Raw genomic sequence first — 17,895 nt, forward strand, 5'->3', positions numbered from 1 at the left:
GAGGCATACTAGTGACACTCTGTTTGTCTATGTATTCACACATGTACTAAGTTTCCGGTTAATACAATTCTAGCATGAATAATAAACATTTATCATGATATAAGGAAATATAAATAACAACTTTATTATTGCCTCTAGGGCATATTTCTTTCAGAACTGGTGAAGATCTTATCTCTGTCAGATACAATAACCAGTGGTAATCCATGTAGTATCACAATGTTATTGAGGAACACCTTTGCCACAGAAACTGCTGTGAATGGATGCTTCACTGGTAGGAAGTGGCTTACTTTCGTAAAGCGGTCAACTACTACCAAAATGGCCGAGTACCCCTCAGATTTAGGTAAACCCTCAATGAAATCCATACTGATGGCCTGCCAAGGACTGCCAGGAATGGGCAAAGGCTGTAGTAGTCCCGGTGTTTTGTACAACTCATGTTTTGCTTGTCACTATCAGAAACCGTAATATTTCTGTGAGTTGACTAATTTTCCTGTCGGGCCCGCAACTGGCCCACAGGAAAAACAATTGGGCTGTCGGTCGACCCATGCACGTCAGGAATATGTCCAACATTCCTGTGGGCTGTACCAACAGGAATACAATTTTCGACCCACCCGCGAAACACTAGGCCGCGAAGAATTTTCAGCCCCGCCCATCTGGAAACTACGCCCCGCCATGGAGCCCTCTTTTCGCGCCCGTCATCGCAGCACGCCCAAATCCAATCCCCCCAAATCTCCTTATCCCTTCCTTCTGCACCACCCAATCCCTCCCTGCATTCGAGGCCTCCGACCACCATCCCAGTGCCTTGCAAGGTCACCTGAGCGCCTCAACCTGCTCTCCGATATGGATCTGTGCCCGCCGGCCACCACCATCCATGGCTCCTCCGCTATTGGTCCCATCTCCGTTCTGGACATCACCCTGCGACACCAACGCTTGGCGTGCTCCTCCACCACGGCCCTGCTCGGACCACGCCTCCATCGACGCCACCGTTGAGAATCCACCCCAACTCGAGCAGTTCACTGGCGTCATGGAGGTACGTGATCTAAATCTCAAAACTCGGGCTGTTTCCTGTTTCTGGCATCTCCGGATCCCCAAATCTGGTGCAGCTCTAGGAATCCCCAAATCCGGCCTCAGATCTGATCTATAGACTGTGGTTTGGATGCATAGTAATCCCCAAAACTGGTTCAGCTCCTTGGATCCCAAATCTCGTTCTGGATTTCAGCTATGTCTTTGAGGAAATTGCAACCATTTTTTTCTGCCTTATTACTTAAATTAGTTTGGAGGCAGCAGCATGTATCCACAGGATCTGAAATTTTACTAAGAATGGTTGGGATACTTGAGGTGTACCCGGGGAGTTTCAATTAGTTGTCATACTTTTAGTACGAATGGGTTTGGATACAACTGTACGTATCCAAAATGCATGTAATGTTGTTTCAGACTAGATGATAATTTTCTTTCTATTTCAGTGGGATTTTTTCATTGACGTACTGTAGAACACCATAATAATTCAATCTCTATTTTTTCTGTCCATGCATTTTGATTTTACCTGCTTCAAATATGTTGACATTCAGGAAGCACTGAGCAGCTGCATTGCAAATATGAGGAACATCGTCAGTGCAAGAAGTTCAGGTTCACTCGAGGGCAAGAAATAGTCTCATAATTTTGTTCCAAATAGTATGTACCATTCCCGAAAAGTCCATTCTGCACCCGAGCTCATATGCTCCCGCATGAACAGTAAAATCGAAAAAAATCGAAAAAAATTCAAAAAATTCCAATTTTTTTTGAGAGAAACATTGGCAAAAGTTCTAAGTGCCTGCAAAAATTCATCATGAAATCACATTCCTGTAAGGCGTGGCAAAAAAAAAACAAATTCAGTGCTTCAAAATGCATTTGAAAGTAGCTTTTTCAGAGTACTATTTTTGTTTTTTTTGCCACGCCTTCTAGGAATGTGATTTCATGACGAATTTTTGCAGGCACTTAGAACTTTTGTCAATGTTTCTCTCAAAATTTTTTTGGAATTTTTTGTTTTTTTTTGATTTTTTTTCGATTTTACTGTTCATGCGGGAGCATATGAGCTCGGGTGCAGATTAGCCGCGTCCGTACCATTCCCCACTTTGATACTTATGAACACCCATTTGAGATCTCCCTTTCCTACTTACAGTTCATCCAGAGCAATAGTAGGATTAAAGGTTCATGATCCAACTATAAGAGAGGTGTAATATCCTCTGCCCTTGACATGGTATGGTACATTCTGTTATTTCCCTACCTGTCTCCAAATTCATGTATTTATTAATTTTGATTCAAGTTTTCTAGCTTGCAAGATCATGCTATCTTCAATATACTCAAGAACAATCTGAAAATGCACCTAGACATTATATTTCAGAGTATTGACAATGAAACTGTACCAGGAAAGGCCTATTACCAGCAGCTATGCTCAACATATGAACGCTTTGTTATAACAATTAACATGACAGATATGTTCAGGGGCTCCTATCATGGGCCATACTATATGTCATCTTAATTTAGTTACTCCTTTTACTACTCGCTTCTTGGAATTTCCTATTCTCTTATTATCTAGTACTTAACAGTTCTTGTGTATTCCTCATATTTAAGCTCACCGTGTTCTTCCTTCTCCCTTAAGTTGTATTTTGTTTTCTTTCTTATATTAAAGATTGAACAATTGCATATCTGTCTTCATTCCCTTCCAATTAAACAGCTATTTGACTCTGGTATATAGGCAGAATACCTGAATGACCTCCCACTGGAGTAGAGTGAAACGCCTGGATCAGCTTTGTTTTCAGACCAACATTTGCTCCTACCCAGATCTTACTGTCTTGTTTCAGCAGTCCCTCATGTAGTTGGAAACCAGGACAAGATGTGGAGTCCACAGCCAACTTTTGTAACATAGATAAGGCCTCCGGGTCGACAGAGTAACAATTGAGATTTTCCTGTATCCAAACCGTCTGACTTGGACCCGTCTCGGACTCCGGTCCACGAGCCTTTTCGATCCAACAGTTTAGAAGCACCTCATACTGCCAAAAAATCCCAAAATAAATCTAACAAAATGTGCCCATGCCAAGAATAAATTGAGCCACGGGCAGTTAATATTATGGAAGGAGAATAGAAGGTTGAGATCGGCACATAGCATCTCGATGCCTCGTGTCTAGACATAATTAAAATGTAGCTAAGGTTTAAAATCTTGACTTGACAAACTGTCAACTCCTCAGTATCATAAAACACGAACAGAGCTAGGCTTGCAATTTTGACATTCAGATCGAGTAGCTATTCAGAGTAGTGAGTAACATCTAACAAGCTTGAGAGGTAGTATATATAAATGCATCCAGATCGAGTAGGCACTTTCTAAAGAAAAAGGAGCTGCATATGATTAATGAATTAACTTCAGTTTCTTAAGGGGGAAAAAAAAATCCAAACTCATGTATTCTAAGGGAAAAAAGACACTACCATTTACCATACATTTTTGATAAGCTTCTTATGCTTTGCACAGTTCCAGACTTCCATACACCAGTTGGTTGTACGCTTGTTGTCTCAATCTCCTCTGGTTTCACCTTTGTGAATCGAAGTAATTTCCAGAAAGACAGAGAGAAGCATAACTTCCACTGGTACCCTAGATAAATCATCACCGTGATAGTGGTGGTATGCCTTGGAAAAAGAAAGGCTAGCCTTCGATCTAACAGTTTTGAAGGACCTCATACTGCCGAAAAATCCCAAAATAAATCCAAAGTCTAACCAATTTAGTCTAAACATAATTAAGATCTAGCCTAGGTTTAAGAATCTTAAGATCTAGGTTTAAAGATCTTGACTTGACGGAACTGTCAACTCCTCGGTATCCGAAAACAAGCTAGCCGTGCAAATTTGACATTCAGATCGAGTAGTTTTACGAGCTTGAGAAGTACTAGTATAAATACACTCAGATCATGTAGCCAGAGTATGCATCCTCTTCCCAAATCCCAAGCCATCATACAGATCGAGTGCAGAAATGTCTGCCCGAGCCAAGCTTTTCCACCCTACTCCCAAGAACCATGTGTTTCATCGTGCCATCCTCTCGTCGCTCGTCCTGATGCTGTCATGCACGCCGGCGAGCAGCGAGCAAACCCCGCACAAACCACTGGTCACCAAGCTCGCCAAGGACCCCATCACCTTTCTCTACACCATCACCGTCAAGGCCGACAAGTCGCCGCTCCTCCTCGACCTCGCCGGCTCGCTCGTCTGGTTGACGTGCCCGCCGCCGTCGTCATCACACAGCAATGTGGCAAGCCAGTCCGGTCCGTGCGGGGGCGCGGCCAGCCAGCAGTGGCCACGCCGCTGCCCGCACGTGGAGCCGGGGTCGGGATGCGCCTGCGCGGGCAATCCGGCCACCCGCGAGTGCTCCACCGGCGGCCTCACGAGCTTCGCGATGTCGGCTAACACCACCGACGGCGCCATGGAGCTTCCCCCGGAAGAGTCGTTCGCCGTCGTCGGCGCGTGCGTGCCGGGCAGCCTGCTGAGGTCGCTCCCCGCGGGCGCCACCGGCGTCGCGGGGTTCTCCCGGCGCCCGCTCTCGCTGCCATCGCAGCTCGCCGCCCAGCGCGGCTTCGGAGGTAAGTTCGCCCTGTGCCTCCCCGACTTCGCGACCTTGGGCTACGACTACGTGCCTCTGGACCCGTACTTCACCCCGCTCCTCACGAACCCGGCGAATGCTGCCGGCTACTACATCCCTGTCAAGGGCATCTCCGTGTCGTGGCATGAGGCCGACGCTCCAGCGGCCCTGATCCGCGGCGCGCTCGACCTCGACGCGGCGTCGTGCTGAGCACCGCCACGCCGTACATGATCATGCGTCCCGACGTGTTCCGCGTGTTCGCCAAGGCGTTCGACGCCGCCATTACCAGGTATTCATCCTTTCATCGTGAACCACGGCGCCATCACAGGCAAGTAGGAGTGTCAATTAAAACAGCTAAACTAAGCTCGCTGATGGATGGCTGTCAGAAATGGCGTGCAGGGGGAAGAAGAATCCGACGAGCACGGTGAAGCGGGTGGTGCCGGCGCCGAAGCCGTTCGAGCTGTGCTACAAGGGCGGGTTCCCAATGCTGAAGCGGCCGGTGGGGCCCGGAGGCATGCTGGTGGAGGGCGAGCCGGCGGTGGTGGTCGGCGGGAAGCAGCTGGAGAACAACCTGCTGGTGTTCGACCTGGAGAAACAGGTGCTCGGGTTCAGCGTGCCGCTCGACTTCCGCATGTCCAGTTGCAGAAGCACCAGTTTCTTCGGAAACTAAACATTGCAGTCACTTCAATTTCAGAACAGAACTTTCACTGTGCAATTTGTATGTTTATCTTTTCTACTTTTCGGGCTAATAATTGGACCGTATGTATGTGCAATTTGTGTGTCCATCTGGTTTGTTTTTGTGTTATTAGTTACAAACTCACTACCGATTGGTGTGTTTGTTCCACTTCCTCTGTTGTATATGCAGGTGGAGAGAAAAAATGATTGATGAGCCGCCTCCTGACCTAAATGAGCTGCCACACGATGTAACATCAGAAGCTCTTCTTGTCGATGGTGCATATTATGTGCAGCTTGTGTGTTGCACATAGCCTGATCCTGGCAGGACATCTGTAGATGGTGGTGGTTTTGTAGGGGAGTCATCGGATCCTTGCAGTCCAGAAGGTTCCAGAGGATTCCAGAAGTCCACAAAGGGTTCCACGATGCCCCATAGGTCAGCACGGGCTGAGGGGGGACGCCCTGGCCTACATGGGCCAGGCGCACCAGCCCCTAAAGGCCCATGTGGTTAGGACATGATGGAGAAGGACTAGGAGTCCAACCTCCCTTCCCCCCGGCACCAGCCCTAGGAGAAGGGCATTCTCAAAATAAAGGAGGAGAAGGGCTGGACTCCTAGCCCCTCCAACACCTATATATTAAGGGGAGGGGGTGCACCAAAGGCACACCACAGCCCCGCTGCCTCCTCTCTATCTTTGGACACACTACACGCCCGTGTAGAGCTTAGCGAAGCCCTGCCGGTGTTCTAACTCCATCATCATCACGTTGTTGTGTTGGCTGTGACCCCATCTACTTCCTCGCCTTCTTTTGCTGGATCAAGAAAGGCGGAGACATCATCGAGCCGCATATCTACTAAACTCGGATGCGCCGTTCGTTCTGTAGAAATTGTAGGATGATTGAATATTGTGTTGTATTGATCTGACCCATGTATGGGGTATATATAGAGGTACAATGGAGGGAGAGAGACTTGGAGTAGAGGACAAGCTAAACCTATCCTATCTCTATCTCTTATCTCTATCTTAAACGTAATTATACTTCTAACATTCCCCCTCAGTTGTAGCGGGAGTGAAGCGGACAATGACGAATGAATTTGAACTCTTGTGCTTCCGTCGTCTTCTCCGCTGCACCATCATCAACTGCGTCTCTGATGGGTCAGCACCTAGGGCGGTGATTGCGTCCCTTTCTGGTGCCTTCCTACCTTCTCCTCTATTCCCTCCCGCAGTCACAGCGGAAGTGGCGTGGACGCTAGTGACGACGCGGACGCTGTTGACTGGAGTGGTTGCCGATGTGTTGCTGTAGACGTAGCCATGAATGTCAATGTCGAGGTAGCCGATCATGTGATGTAGCCGTGGTCGAGATAGTCGTGGATGATGAAGCCGCACAAAGCTGGAGGCGCAAAAAATTGCGCGATGTTGTAGATGACGGAGCTGCAGTCGTGGACGATGCACCTTGCGGATGTCAGAGGGTGCCGTCGGCGATGAGTCCACCGGTTTTGCCAAGACCGGAGGAAACCCATCGAGCACACATCGGTTTTGCCAGAACCGTGTGGCCGTGTAGGGTCGTCACTATAGTGACGCCGTGTCGATGTAGTCGTGCCGTCGTGGATGACGCGGTCAATGCCGTCGTCGTGACGCGGTCATTACCGTCGTCGAGGTCGCGTCTTGCAGAAAAGTCTGTCAGAGGACGCTAGGTGTCCATCTTGTGGACAAGGCAGCGGCGGTGTGTTGACGAAGATGTTGGTGAAGACCACATTGATGAAGACCTTGGCGATGAAGTGTCGGCGATGACGTCGCAGCGGCGTGTCGATAATAATGTGTCGCTTGAAGACGTCCCTCACGGCGACCAAGTGTCGATGCCGTGTCGCAACGGAAAAGGCGATGAAGATTGCATCTTACTCAGGAAGGCACCAGAAGATTTTGTTCACCGGAGTAGATCCGATCGTAGAGTTTTGGTGGCTAATGGAAAAACTAATCTACGAGAATTTCAGAAATTTGTAGCTAAACTAATCTAAAGAACCAATCTAATCTTCAATTGATCGGATGCCGCGCCCCCGGGGAGAGGAGATTAATCTCCTCGGGGACGACGCGCTGCGGAAGTTGTGGAAGGTTTTAGGATCGGCGTCATGGGACAAACCGCTCTAATACCATGTAGAAATTGTAGGATGATTGAATGTTATGTTGTATTGATCTGACCCATGTATGTGGTATATATAGAAGTACAATGGAGGGAGAGAGACTTGGAATAGAGGACCAGCTAAACCTATCCTATCTCTATCTCTTATCTCTATCTTAAACGTAATTATACTTCTAACACGTTTGGCACTAGATTGGTTGGATTGTGATTGGATCGCGAAGTGTACGGCTACATCAACCGCGTTATCTACGTTTCCGCTTTCGGTCTACGAGCGAACATAGACACACTCTCCTCTCGTTGCTATGCATCTTCTAGATTAGATCATGGGTGTTCGTAGATTTTTATTTTCATTTTCATGCAACGTCCCCATCGCGTGCCTCGTGTGATTGCATGTTCTTTAATAGACCGACTACGCGTCTTGAATTATTCTAACAGCGCATGTGAGCGTCTATTAGAAAAATCCGATGAACATATGGAACCTTAATAAAGCTTGAGTGACCAACGTGAGTCTGTGCGAGTGCGCCAGCCATTTGATCGGGTCGGTCGGCCGAGTATCGGGGGCCTGAAAGTCTTTGAGAGCAGAGTCAATTAACCAAACACATACACTCGACTGGGTCTCGTAGTGACGTTATCTCGTGCGCGTATGGTGTATACAATTGCAAAGGGTACGTCCTAAGTACCACTCGACTGGGTCCATATGCGGTGGACCTCAATTGGACTGAATTTAAGCCGATGGTTAATTTTATTAAACCAAGCGGACATAACTAAACCATTGTAAGCTACTACTAGGTGTTCAAGCCCACCTATATATGTGCGTCTTGTTGTAGCAATTTTAAGCAGCGGGAGAGAAAAAGGGCAAAAGCAAGCTCAGCTTGTAAGCTAGCTTGTGCTTAATTCGTCTAGCTAGCTAGCTAGCTCGATCCAGATATCTGAGCAATGGCTTCACACGTTCACCCCGCCGACGCCGACCGCTTCAATGTCTCCGGGCCGATGCGCATGATTTCTCCGGGAACTAGGATCGACTGGTACTGCCTTCGTCTAGGAACATTAGTCTTCGTCGTATTTTCTTAAAGTTTGATCACATTAATTCATGTCATAAGAAATTATATTATTGGATTCGTATTCAGTGGCGTAGCTAGGGGGTGGCCAGGGTGGTCCGTGGACCACCCTGGAATTTCCCCATAACTTGTATATAGTGTAGTAAAGAAATATTTCTTTGAAACTAAATAAATATATTTAAATATTTTCATCAATTGACCACCCTGGAGTATTGGTCTGGCTACGCCACTGTTCGTATTCAATGTACTTCCTCCGTTTCGAATTACTTGTCGCAGGTATGAATATATCTAGATGTATTTTAGTTGTAGATACATCCATTTCTACGACGAGTAATTTAGAGCGGAGGGAGTAATTTTCAATAATATTGTTTTTTATGTATAATTTAATACCATTAATTAAAATATAACCTAAAATACCAGAGACTAGTAAATCAGGACAGATGTAGCATGTTTTAGTTAAATATATACAGGACTCATCATTTGATGAGTCGTAATGAATCAAACTGATCCATAACCATATATCGTGCATGTATGTATATGCTCACAGGGACAGGGAGGAGCACCGGCGCTGCATCGCCGCCTCGTCAAAGGGACCTACGTCCTCGAGAACGACAGGACACTGTGCAGGATAGAGCCGAAAGCGCTGGCGCCGGCGTGGTGGAAGAGCTTCCACTTCGACCTGGTGAGCGTGCTCACAGACCGCTCCTTCATGCACAGTCGCGACCAGTTCATCTTCGGCGCCATTTACAAGCACGTGGCCCCGCCTCCTCGCCACCCCTCCTCTCCGCGCTACATCATCGCCTTCCGAGGAACCATGCCGCTGCACCCCAAGGCGGTGCACGACTTCTGCCTCGACTTCAAGGTCATCTTCAACACCCTCCCCGACTCGAAGCGCTGCAAGCGCGCGCGCCTCGGGGTGGAGAGCCTCCTCGCCACCATCCCCGGCGTCCCCGCCGACTCCGACGTCTGGCTCACGGGGCACTCTCTCGGCGCCTCGGTGGCGCTGGACGTGGGGCGGGCTATGATGCTGGACAGCAAGCAGGGGCGCAACCTGCCGACCTTCCTCTTCAACCCGCCTCAGGTGTCGTTGGCTCCGGTGATCAACAAGCTGCTCCTGTCGCCGCTGTCGGAGCCGGTGAAGACGAAGCTGCAAGACGCCAACAACCTCATCAAGGCTGGTCTCGGGTTGGTCCTGAGTCCCCACCGGAGGCACATGGAGGAGATCTTCCACAAGCTGTCACGGTGGGTGCCCAGTCTGTACGTCCACGACAAGGACATCGTCTGCCAGGGCTTTATCGACCACTTCGAGCAGCGGAGGCAGCTCGAAAAGTGCTTCCACGGTCTCGCCGGGTCCGCCGTAAAGCTTTCGTACCGTGACATGCTCTACTCGTTCGTGCGTTCCAAGGAGAAGGAGCTGCCACACCTCCTGCCGTCGGCGACGCTGTGGAGGAACTCAAGCATGGACAAGGACGTCAACTGGCTCCACCGGCGGTTCCACGCGCACGAGCTGCAGCAGTGGTGGAAAGCAGACGCCGAGCTCGGGTTAAGTCCCAGCAGCTATAGCCTATAGCTACCATGCAACTTCTTCTCACCAAATCACAAAGAGAAAAATTGACTGTAGGTGACAAAATTTGAGCCGGTTGACAGTTTAGTACCACTACTTCAGAATACCGAACTACGGTACACGTACTTGCGGAAGGGGTTCACTTTGGTCCATTTATATGATTTCCTCTACGTACTCGTTGACTTGGCCGAGTCAGCGGCCGCCAGCTCGGCTTTGACCGCCACTTGGTCGAGCCTAGGGTCAATACTAGTGCATCCGGAGGCTTTTTGCAAAAACGTCAGTACCATTAAACCAGCCCACCTGCTCGTCGTCGCTGCCGATGGGCAACGCCGGAAGCAGCGGCCGCCCCAACCTGCCACCGCCGCGGCCTCATTTGCATGGGGTGCCCCCGCCGTACTATCACCAGTACCCGCCATGGCGCCCAGGCGCCGGCGCGCCGCCGCCGGTGCCGTTCCCCACGCACGTGGAGCGGCACAGGGCCGTTGCAGTGAGCGTCGGCGTCAACATCAAGGGGCATACCCTGCGGCTGGAGCGCGACGATGACGGCGGCCACCTGCTCGCCTTCTCCTTCGACGCCGACGCCCCAGGAGGTCAGCCCCCACCCCTCCTACCCCCTCGTACTCTTCTTTGTTTTTCTGATTAGAGGGAGGCCTCTAGTGTCATTGTGTGGCCCTTGTGGCCGATCATTGGGCTTTATCCCGTGATGATATTAGTTAGCCAGTGTAGAATTTCTGCCGTCATATACATATTTTGTTGGAGCCATGATACTTCCATATTCCCTCCGTTCCGAATTATTTGTCGCAGATATGGATGTATCTAGATATATTTTAGTTCTAGATACATCCATTTCTGCGACGAGTAATTTGGAATGGAGGGAGTATTTGGTTGGAGCCACATGATACTTTTGTTATGTACTGTATTTTGTTGTCCATTTGAACAAAACTTGGCCGTTCTGTGTCAATTGTCTGAATGCTTCAGATTTGAGTCCAAGTAACAAGGAGCAGTAACCTATAGAAACAGATTTAGGGCGCACTGGTGACTCATGTATGTGCTTTTGTTGGTGCAGAATGAAGATATATTAGAGTACCGTAAATTGTTTGCACGACTGGCTGTTGAAGGAAGTATAGTAGGTCTAGGTATGGAATCTGAACTTAATCATATTCATCTGGGTGGGAAAATGAAAACTCAGCGTGCATGAGACTCAAATGGAGCTTTAATGGTCTTGGGCTGTGTGCTATCTTCTGTAATTTTACCATGGCAAAGCCATACTTAATGAGATTCTCCAAATGCATGCCTTCACTTCAATCCAATCCATGTTCATTTCACCCGCTGATATATAATAACTATTCATGCTCGCATCATGCATCATCATATATAATAACAAGTCTACTAATTATCATCATACAACTTCTACTCGTTATTAATAACAAGTCATACGATCATCATCCTCATAGTCATCGAACCAACCCTACTTAATTGTTCTTAGCACATGATCATCAGTATTTGGTAGGACCTAAATACCCTCTTCAAGGTAAAATAGTATAAAACAATATAGACCCTGACTCTCCATTATGGAGAATGGAGATCATCCTGTCTCCAATTCTTGCGTTTCGCTTCCTTTTGCTTCCAAGAATCTCCTTACGACTGCCCATACATTTTTTCCATCCTTTGATTTGCATGTCTCCGTTCCTTTTAGAAATCTGGTATGGACAGTTGAGATTCGCAGGATGACCTGGCTGTATGTTCAAAATATTAAGGCTACCTTTCTGATACATCAAATGAGGCACACAATTCTCTTGGATTATCTGTTGAAAAACATAGTAATAACTTCATAGTTAGCAATAATGTACTAGTTTTAGAAGTATGCAAAAGATGCACGGATGTCGTAATAGTAAAAAATCTTACCAGGGTATCTCCATGGTAGTTACCGTAGTTCAACACATGCACTAGTGGTACGTATTGACCATAATGTTGAGGAGTTTGATTGTAAATATTGTAATTCTCAATGTTAGTACAAAATCCGAGCAGATGATTTTTCTCCTAATAAGTTAATTCGAAGCCATCGGTGTAGTGGGTTTTGTCTACCATCTCCCGCACATTCTTTGAAGAATGAAAATAAGCTGTCAATGGAAATAAGCTATCAACTATTTTGAAATAAACAATATAAATTAGCTAATAACTATGTTTGAGAAACCCACATAGCGGTAGAATTGATGGCGTATCAACAAGGACCCAAATGTCTATATTGTCTTGCTCGATTTCAGGATCACCAAGATCCATGGTGACAAGCCACTAGTGCAGAACCGGGCAATAGCACCGGTTCGTAAGGCCCTTTAGTGCCGGTTCGGTAACCGGCACTAAATTGTGGGCACTAAAGGCCCCCCCCTTTAGTACTGGTTCAGCACGAACCGGTGCTAAAGGGCAACCACGTGGCACGAGGCAGCTCCGTGCGAGCGTAGGACATTAGTACCGGTTGGTAACACCAACCGGTACTAAATGTTTGGGTGTGTTTTGGTTTTATTTTTTATTTTTACTTTAATTTTGTGTTTTCAATTTAATTTAGTGATTGTTTTACATTATAAAGAGTTGTTAAATCATTAGGTGAATGTACCGCAGATTAGTTTGACTGGATGCGTGGATCCTAGCTAAGTCATCAAGTATATGTCATATCCATATTATATATACTTGATCACCTAATTAAATGATCGAGGTAATATGGATATGGCATATACTTGATCACTTAGCTAGAATCCATCCAGTTGAAACTAATATGCAGTTTCTTTCATAAATGATATAATAACTCATCATCATCATATTAATATAAAAACTCTTGCATCATATATATCATCACCAACGGTTTTCATGGCAAAGATATCATCGAGTTCAACATGGTAATGATATTATAATCGTTCATAACACCACAAAAGCAAATCACTCTTTGAGATTAAGTTCAGGACGAAGAACACGGACATGAGAGGACAAGTACTAAGAGCATGAACTAGCTAAGTGATCACTCCTGCTGCTCTCTCTCAGGTAAAATAGCATAGAACATGTATAGCTTTGCCGATTCATCATATTGAAGCATGCAGATGAACATGTCTCCTAATCATGGGTTGCGCTTCTGATTGCTGCCCCCTAGTACTTCTCTGTGATCGTTCACAATTTTGCTCCAGTCTTTTACTATTAAGCATTCCTCACTATTAGAAATCCTGAATGTACTAGAATGCATTGTAGGATATCTTGGCCGTAAGCTAACAATATTTATGGTACCTTTAGTCTCGATCCAATCAGGCACAACATTCATGGGGAGTCCTTGTTGAAGAACATCGTATAGTAACATACTTAGCAATGAAGTTTAGCTTAAAAAAATAATGTATACAAAAGATGCACTGAGGAGAAATAGTAGAAATCTTACCATCTTTCCTAAATATATGTGACCGTAGTTCAGTACGAACACTATTGGTCGCACGTTTTGAGTACTAACATTTCTAAGTGCAGGAAAGAAATTTGTCTTGACAGCATCAAGATCCTCAAGCCATGAAACGTAATGACTTGTCTCCTCGCAGTTTAGTTCAGCCCTGGGACAATGGACGGTCCTGTCTACCAAGCGCCGGACATGTTTGCTTGATTGGAAGTAAGCTATCAATATAAATTGAGATCTATTAATTATTCAACTAGTTCAAATAATCTCATATCAAAGACATAAATATGGTTGAGAAACTCACATAATGGTAGAACTGGAGGCATCTGCACATCGACCCAGATGTCTCTATTACCTTCAATATCATTTTCCGGACGAATATCAAAGGTGATAACCATATCAGGCACAAATGCATAAGCCTTGCATAGTGCTTGCCAAGTTTTGCATTCAAAATAGGTGTATGTGTCTGCATTGTAAAATTTGACGTTGAAGGTATAACCATGCTCGGTCTTCAAGTAAACTCTTTTTACCTCCATAGTTTCGTTAGGACTGAAACCTATCTTATTCAAGACAAAAATTCTTGCATGGCAGGGCATACGCTAGTAGAATAGTGAAAAATTAAAATTAAAAGTTGAAGCAAATGAAGCAGAAGTCATGCTTAATTACGAAAAAAGACTTGTCGTTGTGACTTACTGTATCCGCTTCGAAATTCTCATCCAGCTTGATGCTGAAGCGTCTATCATCAACTAGAAAATTTCTGCCGCACAGGCCGCGCTGGTCTTCGCAGTATTCGCACATAATGAATTCGTGTTCATCGTCAGACGACATTCCTATGTTCATAGGTGAAACATTAAACACTTATTAGTTCTATTAATTCAACTAATTCTATTAATTCAACTAGTTCAACTAATTAATTGAACTAATTCAACTAAGCACTTACGAAAAATATACCTAATTAATTGAACTAATTCAACTAACTAGTTCAACTAATTATTCAACTAATTCAACTAAACTAGTTTTATTAATTTTCTTACTAAAAATAAGGTAGCTAGTTCTATATAATAAAATGTTAATTAGATAATGAAATCTCATATAACTAAATTAAATATATACCTAATTTTTCTTACTAAAAATAAACTTGTTCTATTAATTTTCATACTAAAAATAAACTAGTTATATTAATTCAACTAGTTCAAATCTCATATATATATACCTAATTAATATCTAGCTATACTAATTCAACTAGTTCAACTTGTTCTAATTCATCTAAAATTGACATTAATATTTAATATCTTTTCCATATAATTCATCTAACATGCATTAACATTCTAACATTATTATCTACGTAATTTATCTAACATTAATCTAAACAACAGAAAATAGAAAATAAGTAAAAACAATGTGTGTGTGTGTGTGTGTACGAGCGGGGGGCGGCGGCGTACGGGCGGCGGCGCGGGCGATGCGACGGGGACGGGCGGCGGGCGAGGCGGCGGCGACGGGCGGCGGGGGCGACGGCGGTGATGGCGACGACGGGTGGCGGGAGCGACGGCGGTGACGGCGACGACGGGTGGCGGGGGCAACGGCGGTGACGGCGATGACGGGTGGCGGGGGCGACGGCGGTGACGGCAACGACGGGCGGCGGGGGCGGGGAGGGCGGCGCGCGATGGGCGACGGGCGCGGTGAAGAAGTTGGATCGAGAAGAAGTGGTGGTCGATGAAACTGAATTTTTCGTAAGTGCCATATATATAGGAGTGGCCTTTAGTACCGATTGGAGCCACCAACCGGTACTAAAGGCCAATTTTCGCCAGGCCAAGGGGCGGGAAACGGCTCCTTTAGTACCGGCTCGTGCCACGAACCGGTACTAAAGGCCCAATCATTAGTACCGGTTGGAGCCACCAACCGGTACTAATGATTGTGCGCTGCCACCGGCGGTGCACAATGTTTAGTCCCACCTCGCCGAGCGAAGGGCAGCCGCACTGGTTTATAAACCCAGCCGCGGCTGCTGCTTCAAGCTTCTCTATATATCTGTCTTCTGGGCCTAAATAGGGCGCGCTGCCCTGTGAGTCTGCTGGCCCTTCTGGGCTTGCATTTGCACACCCTAGGTCTGGAAGGCCCACTGGGCAGCGCCCCAACAAATTTTTTATATAGTTTTTTCTTTTCTGCATTATTTATTTTATTCTATTTATTTTTGAGTAATTTTTTATATAGTTTTTTTTCTTTTCTACATTATTTATTTTCTTCTATTTATTTTTAAGTAATTTTTTATATAGTTTTTTTTCTTTTCTGCTTTATTTATTTTCTTCTATTTATTTCTGAGTAGTTTTTTTGTGACCCTCTCTATTCTGATACCCCGAAATGATAATACCATTGCAAGTTTCAACATTTTCAGAATTCATTTTGTAGTGATTTTCAATTTCACGGTCATTTATCTCTCTAAACAATTAGGTAAATGACCGAAAAACAACAAATGATGTCAAAACATGTTGGAAATTGATGACGTCGCTTTGAATGCTGCATACTGAACACAAAAGAAGTCTGGAGTTCAAATAAGTTTAACAAACATTGAAGTGCCCGTGTAACAGATGAGTTCTCGTCCGAAACCCTGATACTCCGAAAGAGTTTGTCCAGTTTGTACACGAAGTGCGTCCAGTTTTTGCCGTGACCCTGTCTACTTTTTCGCACATGCTATGCGGGTGAAATGATGATACCATGCCAAGTTTCAACATTTTCAGAATTCATTTTGTAGTGATTTTCAATTTCACGGTCATTTAGCTCTCTAAACAATTAGGTAAATGACCGAAAAACAACAAATGATATCAGAACATGTTGGAAATTGATGACGCCACTTTGAATGCTGCATACTGAACACAAAAGAAGTCCAGAGTTCAAATAAGTTTAAAAAACATTGAAGTGCCCGTGTAACAGATGAGTTCTCGTCCGAAACCCTGATACTCCGAAAGAGTTTGTCCAGTTTGTAGACGAAGTGCGTCCAGTTTTTGCCGTGACCCTCTCTACTCTTTCGCACAGGCTATGCGGGTGAAATGATGATACCATGCCAAGTTTCAACATTTTTAGAGTTCATTTTATAGTGATTTTCAATTTCACGGTCATTTAGCTCTCTAAACAGTAAATGACCGAGAAACAACAAATGATGTCAGAACATGTTGGAAATTGATGACGTCGCTTTGAATGCTGCATACTGAACACAAAAGAAGTACGGAGTTCAAATAAGTTTAAAAAACATTGAAGTGCCCATGTAACAGATGAGTGCTCGTCCGAAACCCTGATACTCCGAAAGAGTTTGTCCAGTTTGTACATGAAGTGCGTCCAGTTTTTGCCGTGACCCTCTCTACTTTTTCGCACATGCTATGCGGGTGAAATGATGATACCATGCCAAGTTTCAACATTTTTAGAATTCATTTTGTAGTGATTTTCAATTTCACGGTCATTTAGCTCTCTAAACAATTAGGTAAATGACCGAAAACAACAAATGATGTCAGAACATGTTGGAAATTGATGACGTCGCTTTGAATGCTGCATACTGAACACAAAAGAAGTCCGGAGTTCAAATAAGTTATTAAAAATAAAAAAGAGGTGCAATGCTGGTTAATTTGCTTCAAGCCTTTCGGAATAGTGTAGACTGCACTGCACATAGCTCAGTACAATCTATGCTATTCCGAAAGGCTTGAAGCTAATCAACGTGCAGGTGAGCATTGCGCATCTTCGTCATTGTCTCTGCACTCACGACTTATAAACCGCTCATACTGCCTCTCTCTTGGCGAGGTGGGACTAAAAATCAGCTTACTAAGAAACTCTAGTACCGGTTCATGCCATGAACCGGTACTAAAGGTCTTCGTGGGGCCCCAGCCTGACCACAGCCGCACTGGCCTCATTAGTACCGATTCATGGCATGAACCGGTACTAAAGGTTGCCCACGAACCGGTACTAATGATGCCCGCCCGCCTAGCCGTTGGAACCGGCACTAATGGTCACATTAGTGCCGGCTCAAATTCAAACCGGCACTAATATGCTTCACATTTGACCCTTTTTCTACTAGTGAGCATACCTTCATCAAAACCATACATCTTGCAAAGTGCTTCCCATTTTTTGCAACCAAAATGGGTTACGCTCTCAGAATTGTACAGCTTTACTTCAAAATCCACATCATGATGAGTCCTTAGGTGAATTTTCTTTGTTTCGAAGCTTTCATGGTCTTCAAAACCCATCCTCTCCAAGACATAGCGCCTTGCATGGCATGGGATAAGCTACTCGAATTGTAAAAGATGAAAATTACATGTTGAAATAGTTGTAGTCATGCTTAATTACGAAAAAACACTTGTCGTCGTTGCGTACCGTTTCAACATCAAAGGTCTCCTCGAGCTTAATGCTGAAGCGCCGATCATTGTCCAGGTGAGGCATGTCGCACAGACTTCGATCGTCGTGGCACCAGCTGCACTCC

The 17,895-nt window shown here is 45.4% G+C and overlaps 2 pseudogenes; both read left to right on the forward strand.

Annotated features, from left to right (window-relative positions):
• Nucleotides 1–620: 620 nt before the first annotated feature.
• Nucleotides 621–5,411, forward strand: LOC123062977 (chitinase CLP-like; annotated as a pseudogene).
• A 2,918-nt stretch (nt 5,412–8,329) lies between these two features.
• Nucleotides 8,330–10,021, forward strand: LOC123057094 (GDSL esterase/lipase At4g10955-like; annotated as a pseudogene).
• The last annotated feature ends 7,874 nt before the right edge of the window (nt 10,022–17,895 follow it).

The sequence above is a fragment of the Triticum aestivum genome, chromosome 3A, assembly GCF_018294505.1.
Source record: "Triticum aestivum cultivar Chinese Spring chromosome 3A, IWGSC CS RefSeq v2.1, whole genome shotgun sequence".
Taxonomy (NCBI): Eukaryota; Viridiplantae; Streptophyta; class Magnoliopsida; order Poales; family Poaceae; genus Triticum; species Triticum aestivum.